This window comes from Scardinius erythrophthalmus (assembly GCF_964197995.2).
Source record: "Scardinius erythrophthalmus genome assembly, chromosome: 5".
NCBI classification, from domain to species: domain Eukaryota; kingdom Metazoa; phylum Chordata; class Actinopteri; order Cypriniformes; family Leuciscidae; genus Scardinius; species Scardinius erythrophthalmus.
Window position 1 is genome coordinate 37,234,333 of NC_138225.1, and position 9,368 is coordinate 37,243,700.

Genomic DNA, 9,368 nt, shown 5'->3' on the forward strand with positions numbered 1-9,368 from the left:
TCATATCATGCAGGTCTATGGTCACGGTCTCAAAGAGCATGCACAGAGTCCAAATTAAAACAATTCCCCATCGTCCAAATTAAACAATTCCCCATCGTAAGTACACATTGATGGCCTAAGACACGAAACGAGCGGTTTGTGTGAGAAAACGAACAGTATTTATATAGTTTTTAACTCTTATACACAGCCACGTCCAAGTGATCTGAGGGCGCGCGCATCCTGGTGTGTGACGTGTACGCAGAACTAGGCGACATCTAGTGTATATATCTATGCACCAGTCTGCGTACACGTCACACACCAGGATGCGCGCGCCCTCAGATCACTTGGACGTGGCTGTGTATAAGAGTTAAAAACTATATAAATACTGTTCGTTTTCTCACACAAACCGCTCGTTTCGTGTCTTAGGCCATCAATGTGTACTTACGATGGGGAATTGTTTAATTTGGACGATGGGGAATTGTTTTAATTTGGACTCTGTGCATGCTCTTTGAGACAGTGACCACAGACCTGCATTAAATGACTGACAGACAAGAACGGTTTGACCTAAAAATATCAAAATTGAAACTACTGCGGAAAAAAAGACACCTACATCTTGGATGCCCTTGAGGTAAGCTAAAACATACCAACATTTTATTTCAAAGTGAACTATCCCTTTAAAGGGTGTATACGACTTTAACTAATAACTTGCTTCCGGTCAAACGAACATACGGATTTGACTTAAATCTAAATGCAACTTATGCTAATGCGACGTACTGCTGACAATTACACTAGGCCATGACGCACTGTGCTTCTTCTGACGTTATAAGTTGCTCAAGTTGTGCTTTAGGCGCAAGTAGACTGTGTATGGCCATTTGGCTGGAAGCTAGAATTGATAATATGAATATTTTTCTTACATAAACTCATCGCTTTGCTTCAGAAGGCCTTTATTAACCCCCCAGAGCCATATGGAGTTTGTTTATGACGGATGGATGCACTTTTTTGAGCTTCATACTGTTGGTTGCAATTCTCTGCCATCATCAAGCTTGGAAGAGCCAGGATATTTTTTAATATAACTCCGATTGTATTCGTCTGAAAGAAGAAAGTCATATACACCTAGGATGGCTTAAGGGTGAGTAAATCATGGGGTCATTTTCATTTTAAAGATTTTAAATAATTATCCTTTAAGATGTGTTCGACTTAAAGCTGTACCTTAAGCCAGGTATGCAGGTATGACGTCACTTTGTAGGCCAACCGGCTGTTATAGCATCACTGGTGTTTTTTTTTTTTTTTTTTTTTTTTTTTTTTTTCATAGGCTTTTGGATTATTGCAAAAAATTAAGCTCTGTGATCAACACAAGTTTATGATACTTACTTGTTTTGTCTATCAACAGAATTTTCACAAATTAGCACAACTTTTATGAATTTTGAAACCTAAATGCAGTCGCCAGTAGTAAAATGTAACGAATTACACCACATTCCCACGACTTCAACATCTCCATCACTAAGCTTCAACAACTCTTTTAGTTTTTATCTAAAAACATTTTCCCAGAAAGTTTGAGGTAGAATAGTTTATAAGAGCATAATTATAAGCATGACGGAGCTGTAAAAGTGGACTGAGTTTACCTGTTTGTCATGAAGACGTCTCCAACAGCCTCTGTAGTCCCATTTAGCAACTTGTTAGCATCTGCCTTTTTCAAGACACAGAACAGCTTAAAAGAAATCACTAGTGGGGTATTAGTTATGAAATACATCAGTAATACCCCACTAGTGATTTCTTTTTGTCTTTTTGTCTATGTCGGAGAATAAAATGTGAAAGTGTCCTGAGCTTATGTTTACCACAGACCTTATTTCAGCCATTTAACCAAAATCCCATTTAAAAAACCCATTGACTTCGGGACGATGGAACCAGAAGTGCTAAAATGCTAACTTGCTTCCACGTTTTGGTCTACAAAGTGATGTCATACCTGCACCACTCTATAATCACATGCATTGCATAAAGTAGGCCTACCATATAAACTTTAACTTGTTTGACAACGTTTATGGATCAAACAATAATCGGCAGACCCCTGTAGTCTTAAACCCCTTAGGGACCGCAGACACACTTTTGAATATATCTAATATATTATATTTTTACTGAAAGATAAAAACAAACAAACAAACAAACAAGCAAAAAATAACTAGACCAGTGGTTCTCAACCAGGAGGCCAGGGCCCACCAGGCCTCAAGATGACTTTAAAACAAAACAAGCATTAAAATAAGATAAAACAACAACAACAACAACAACAAAAAAATCTAGATATTTTTATTTTAATTTAAGTATAAAGACCTGCAAATTAATCAAATAAAAACTCCATGGACATTTTTGTACATTTTATGTATACTGTACATATACAAGCTCTAAAATCCAGCTGTGTTGGGCAGAAATTGTGAGTAAAAATATACATTTTTAAAATCCTTACCTTTAATACTCATCCAGGAAATCAAGAACAGTTGGAAAAGTCATAGATATTTGAATATTGTTGTGGACACTGGGGTTGAGAACGGTTGAGAACCACTGCAGTAGACAGATGGATGTGTGAATCCATGGTTCTATGGTATTGACATTAACCTTATAGTTTACCACAATACAGAAATAAACACTTCAGCCTGGAGATTTCTGTTAGCTTGCTAAAAATGTTGAAAGCAGAAAGCACTGCATAGCTTGTAGGTGTGTTGCCTGTGACTCTCTGGTCCACGAGTCTCTATTTGTAACGCAGCCTGTCTCCATGGATTGTTGAAAACTTCTGCAGGTAGTGTAAACTAGTGATATATATAGGACATGTGTTGAGCGAAGGGTGAGGGTGAATAGAGAACGGCACCCTGAGTTGCTCACTACCATATCTGACACACAGCTTCACAAACTGTTAGCTGTCAGTATAAGACAGTCCATGACGCAGGAGACTATAGGGGAGCCCACCTGCATCGAATTGTGCTTATTAGCATGGGGATAAAAGCACTGGAGGATTGGAAGAACGCAATTCTGTTTGTGGATATATATTCTTTTCATCTATTATCATTCTAATAATAGATACCAAATTTATCCCATAAGATAAATGCGCTCACAGGCTCTTGTATCAGTGCCTACACGGTAAATAGTTTGTTTTCCACTGCAAATACTTGAACCCGGCTTATAAATGAATGCATAAATAGACTCCCTGCTTAGGCAAAATGAAGCTCTTGAGAGGTTTTGAGACAAGCTAGGGGAGTTGTCCCACTTTTCAGTCTCTTTCTCCTTTTGATTTTGAGATCAGTGAAAATTCGCAATGTGTTTTTGTTTCCTTTCAATACCTTTGCATCTGCTGGCATAATCTGTCTGTTCTTTTCAAAGAGATTTTTGTTTTTATTTCAGAATAAAACCATATGTTAACACACAAAAAAATATGTAGTCTTCAAACATGTTTGTGTGAAAGGGTAAGAAGAATTAGGGGGCAAATGAATGCTTTGAGTTACATAATGTGTGACTTGTAAATGAATCATAGCTCAGTGTAACAGAGGAACACTCATTATTTTTCAGATTGGACATTGATTGATGCCTCTAGAGGAATTAGATTCAACATCAGCCACTTTCATTTACAGAAATTCAGGTCGGGCTGCTTTCGCACACATCAATTTCCTCTCTTTTCACCCGCCATGCTCTTCATTTAACATTTCAGTGAAGAGATCTTGGTTTTCACAAGTGCAGTATTCCATAATTGAAGTTTTTCCTTAGTTGCCTGGTTACTTGTCATTTTGCAGATTCTTTATTAAAAAGTCAAAGATGTTCCAACTGAACAACCTGTGGTCAAGTGTCTCGCTGATGATACAGTATGGGAGAAAGATTTTAGTAAGCCTTCAAATAATGGGATGAATCGAATAAAAAAACAGCAGTTTGTTGGCCACATAACAATAACCAAACGACTGGTATCCGAAGAGATCAATCCAAAATAGAAGTGTGAATTAAAATCATGCTGTGACATGCATCAAAAGGAGATCTTATTATGTCGCTTATGCTAATCAACATCATTCAGTCTTATTAAATCACTTTTTTACTCTCATTAGAGGACAAACCCTCTCTGAAACAATTTAAATGGGATGCCGAGGATAACCTTTGATGTAGGATCTAAAACACAAAGGATAGGAGAAAAAAAGTGTCTCATTTTTGTGGTGTTAATCTTTGATGCAAATTTGCACATTTTTCATTCTTGAATGTATAAGGCCTGAAGTGGCTGTAGCTTGGTGATGCATCAGTTTTCATGTTTCCAAGTAAACATTCAGAGGGTTAAAACTCAGTGATTATAATCTGCGTTATGTTACATGGAACAAATACTTTGACAAGCAAGACAATGTGATGTAAAGCAGACTTGACTTGTTCTTTGGTTCCATATCAATGACAGAACACAATGACTATTCTGCTTATAATGATTGTGACAGAGAGCTGGTATTATTCTCTTGTGCATTTCCCCAAGGAGTTGGAGAATCTGAATTGTTTCTTAATCTTTGTGATATAAATTATTTTCATTAGACATGGTTTGTATCATTATATTATTCAAACGTCGAAGTATGATGCAGATTTTTAAAATGCTCTCAGAGTTTAAATTCGCTTTTTTCACATTTTATTCAACATAATTTGCTATTTTTAAAGGGCTATGTTACCACAAAATTATTCATTATTTACTCACTTTAATATATTTTTTAAGACTTTCTTTTAGTTTAGTTTAGTTTTGTTTTGGAGCAACACAAAAGAAGATGAAGAAGCTATATCTTTCAAGATTGGAGACTGCTACTTTTGATTCCTCTACATATAAGTTCTCATTGAGTTTACATTTCCTGTTCTTAGTAGTAAAAAGGCTAAATACTATAACAATATTTAAAAAGACCTTTGCCTCCATTATGCTGTTCTTCAGGGGAACAGATAGCATCTCTGTATGTTCAGACTTTTGCTTGTTGGAAATAACAAGAAGTGATATATGGTTATATTTAAGAATGACTAACAGGCCTCTGAAATATGTATAAGGTCCTTCCACACTGATTGCTCATTCTCAGTATCTAATTGCAAATCTAAATTAGTCACCAAAACCATTCCGTTAACTCAACACGTACACGCGGTTCCAAAAGCTGTGTGACTTGAGTCATAGGCTGTCATGTTTGCTGCCAAGAAGAGGAGGATGGCGTTCCAGATCTGACTGTGGGGGCCATCTGCCTCTCTCTAATCCAGTATCCAAACAAGAACCTCACTCTGGTTCCTTTCCTTACCCACAGTGCACTACTGCTGAGGACATGAAGGCACTGGCAACTTACTAAAGAGCAGATTAATGCAACTTGTCCCAGTGGATGAAGTGTTGGTCAGGTTGAGAGGTTGACTTTTTGAGTTTTGCTTATTGCATTAGTTGGCTTGCAAACCTTGGACTGTTGTTTTAAGGTGGATGTGAATGATTTTGACATTGCTAAATGTAAAGAACCAGAATAACAAGTTTTGCGAGCACATCAAAGACATAAGCTGCATCCAAATATGCATACTTCTATACTATGTACTTCTATACCGAGTAGTATGTCCGAATTCATGAAACGTAGGCGAAAAGTACCCAGATGACCTCCTACCGGCGAGATTCTTAAGTGCGCAATCGATGGACACTGTACTATCACATGAGGCCACGGTAGAGGATTTATGAATGGTATGTCCAAATTGCATTCATACTATGCATTCATACTACACAGAACATAGTTTTTTAATGGTCGCGAAGTAAATTTCAGACCAAATGTGGTACCTACTATATAGTATGCTATTTTGGATGCAGAAGTAGATACTGAATCTTTTTTATTTTGAGGGGGCACTTAGCTAAAATTTGATGTATGGAATCTTATTTTCGCTTCAGGGTAAAACAAAAAAGGTCATCATGGGTTACGAAGTCACAAGTGGGAATTATAAGTCACAAATATAAAGTCATATTGTGAGGTATAACTTCACATCTCTTACTCTGGGCCTGAAACGGGCTTCCATTAAGATGTGATAGTTTAGTGAAACTATAGTTTTTATTTCGAAGCCATGGGACTAATGTTCAAATCTTTAGCAAACCAACGATAATACTCTTTGATATTTTATTTCCACAGGAAAAACATCATTTGGGATTTGAGCAACATGAGGATGGGGTAGATGATGACAGCATTTACAGTTTAACACTGCCATTTAACACTGATATTTAAATGTTTCACTTTTTTATCAAAGCTCTGTAGTTTTTATTGTAAGGGGCGAAACGAAAATAATGCAATGCAATACAATGATGATTGAGAGATGTACAAATAAACGTTCCACAAAAGCCTGATGTATCATTTTTACATTTTAACACTTTTTGGTGTTTGAATAATCAAGTAAACCCAAGTTGCTTCAGTTGATAATCAGTTTTGATCATGTTGATCATTTAGAAGCTTTTAGAAGAAATTTTCATACCAACTATGACGTAGGCTAGGGTTCGAATTAGGATTTCATCTTTGTCGGTCTCTTAAAAAAAAAAAAAAAAAGTAGCCTATGAGCAGGCGTGGTGTTGCTTACTAATGTAAATAAATAAAAATGTTTAATAAAAAAGCGTTGCTAACACAATTCAATTTAAATAGTACATTTGGTTTAATTTGTCGTGATGACGATCTGAGATCCCGCGAGATCCATGTGTTTGGCATTTTGCAAGTCACGCTACAGTAGTCTGAAGGAAAAAGTGCTTTATTTGTAATTTAAAATAATGGTGCTGATGATTTTTAGAGACCCCCTGTCACGGTTCATGAATCGGCTGTCTCATGCTGATGTGTCTGTGTGAATGTAATTGTGTGGGTGTGGTTACTCGTTGTGTTGATTAGTGTCTCCAGCTGTCATCAATCTCAGTTCCCTTTATATGCCCAGTAATTCCCCTCTCATGTTGTCAGATCGTTGTGGTTGTTCCTCGGTGTGTGTCCTGTTCCTGTGCCTCGTCTGCTAAGATTCTTCGTTCTGGATTTCGTCAGTACTTCGACCTCTGTCTGTCCCTTCAAGACCCTGGTCCCATATCGCTCTAGATTTTGTCACCGCCCTCCCGCCCTCCAAGGGCATGACGGTTGTTTTAACCGTAGTGGACCGGTTCTCGAAGGCGGCACATTTCATCCCCTTGCCCAAATTACCTTCAGCCAAGGAGACAGCGGTCACAGTCATAGATCACGTCTTTCGGTTACATGGCCTCCCGATGGACGTGGTCTCTGACAGAGGTTCCCAATTCGTATCCAAATTTTGGCGAGAATTTTGTAAGTTACTGGGGGCCACGGTCAGTCTGTCCTCGGGCTATCACCCCCAGAGCAATGGTCAGTCTGAACGAGCCAACCAGGACCTCGAGAGAATGTTGCGATGTTTGGTTGCCAAGAATCCGTCGTCCTGGAGCCAACAGCTTTCTATGGTGGAGTACGCCCACAATTCGTTACCAGTGTCATCCACGGGCCTCTCGCCTTTTAAGTGTAGTTTAGGTTACCAGCCACCAATTTTTCCTAGTCTGGAATCCGAGGTCGCGGTCCCCTCCGCTCACGCATTCGTCCAGAGGTGTCGCCATACTTGGACTAGAGCCCGTGAGACTCTACTCCAAGCAGGGGGGCGCATGAAGGCCAAGGCCGATCGCCACCGGTCAAAGCCTCCCGTTTACGTCGTGGGTCAAAAAGTGTGGCTTTCTACAAAGAATATTCCGCTCCGCTCCGTGTCTAACAAGTTAGCTCCCAAATTCATTGGCCCGTTTCCTGTCACCAAAATTATTAGTCCGGTGACAGTCCGACTCAAACTCCCTCCTGCGTACAGGAGAATTCATCCCGCCTTCCATGTATCCAAAATCAAGCCTGTGTTTTATTCTCACTTTAATCCGCCTGCCCCGGTTCCCCCCCCGCCGCGACTCGTAGATGGGGAACCAACTTATTCGGTACATCGCATTCTGGACTCGAGACGGAGGGGACGCGGATTTCAGTACTTGGTGGACTGGGAGGGTTACGGTCCGGAGGAGAGAAGTTGGGTACCTGCTAGAGACATTCTGGATCACTCCCTTATCGATGATTACAATCGACAGGTAAGGGTGTCTGGGAACGCCAGGCGGCGTTCCTAGGAGAGGGGGTACTGTCACGGTTCATGAATCGGCTGTCTCATGCTGATGTGTCTGTGTGAATGTAATTGTGTGGGTGTGGTTACTCGTTGTGTTGATTAGTGTCTCCAGCTGTCATCAATCTCAGTTCCCTTTATATGCCCAGTAATTCCCCTCTCATGTTGTCAGATCGTTGTGGTTGTTCCTCGGTGTGTGTCCTGTTCCTGTGCCTCGTCTGCTAAGATTCTTCGTTCTGGATTTCGTCAGTTCTTCGTGTCGTCTGATGTTCCACGGTTCCTGGTTGTCTTCACTCGAGCACGCAGTTCACCGCACCACCACCGGATCGCCATCTCGTCCCTGCTTCATCACCACCTGAGTGTTTGTCCCCGGCCTGTGTCTTTTTCTGACCATCCTTAATAAACTGAGTTTTACTTGCAATTTGCATCCTCCTGTTATTTCATCACACCCCCACAGGTGTATGGTTTTACTGCTTTCATGGGAGCTCATCCTCTCTCTATGGGAGCTCAGCTCCCACTGGCTCCATAATTCGAACCATGACGTAGGCTTTAAAGGGCTAACTAATGACTCTCTACTATATTTTAGACTGACAGAACTGTAGGGTGTGAACAAGCTCACTGGAGCGCAGTATGCCTTGAAGCTGTTAAACAAGCTAACCACAGCAGCCAGCCAGCACAAGTACAGACCCCCCATCATTTCACAAGAGTTTAAAGAAGAAACGCTGAGAGACATAAAAAGGAGACAGACGAAAACAGCAATAATGTGTCAGCCTTTATGGACTCAAACATGGATCGAAGAGGGGTTAAGGCAAACAAAGCACATTTACAAAATACATTTAGCTTTGATTTGACAGCAGAGACTTTGTGTTGTAGTTACGACTGATAATAAAACACCCTGTAAGTGAGTACGACATGCCCCAGTAGTGCTGTTACTAAAAGCCTGGGAGCTATCAAGACTTTAAAAGAGAGAAATAAACAGTTTCAAGGAACAAGAGGTGCAACCAGTGTTTTCTTTTTGTTTTTGCACATACAAAATTAAACATCAGCAACAACCTACCCAAACCAACCAATTTGCATTGTTTTGAACTGTATATCATTTTTATATTGTGCACAGTCCGAGGTGCCTTGCGACGCAGCCAATTATCTTCTGTTTTTGAGGTTCTGAACAGAAAGGTCACTAGCAGTACTGTGTTGTGTGAATAGATTGGGAGGGATATAGGATGAGAAGCTTTCACTTACAATCCTCTCACAAGTCAAGTGTAAACAACACGTAGTTCAAT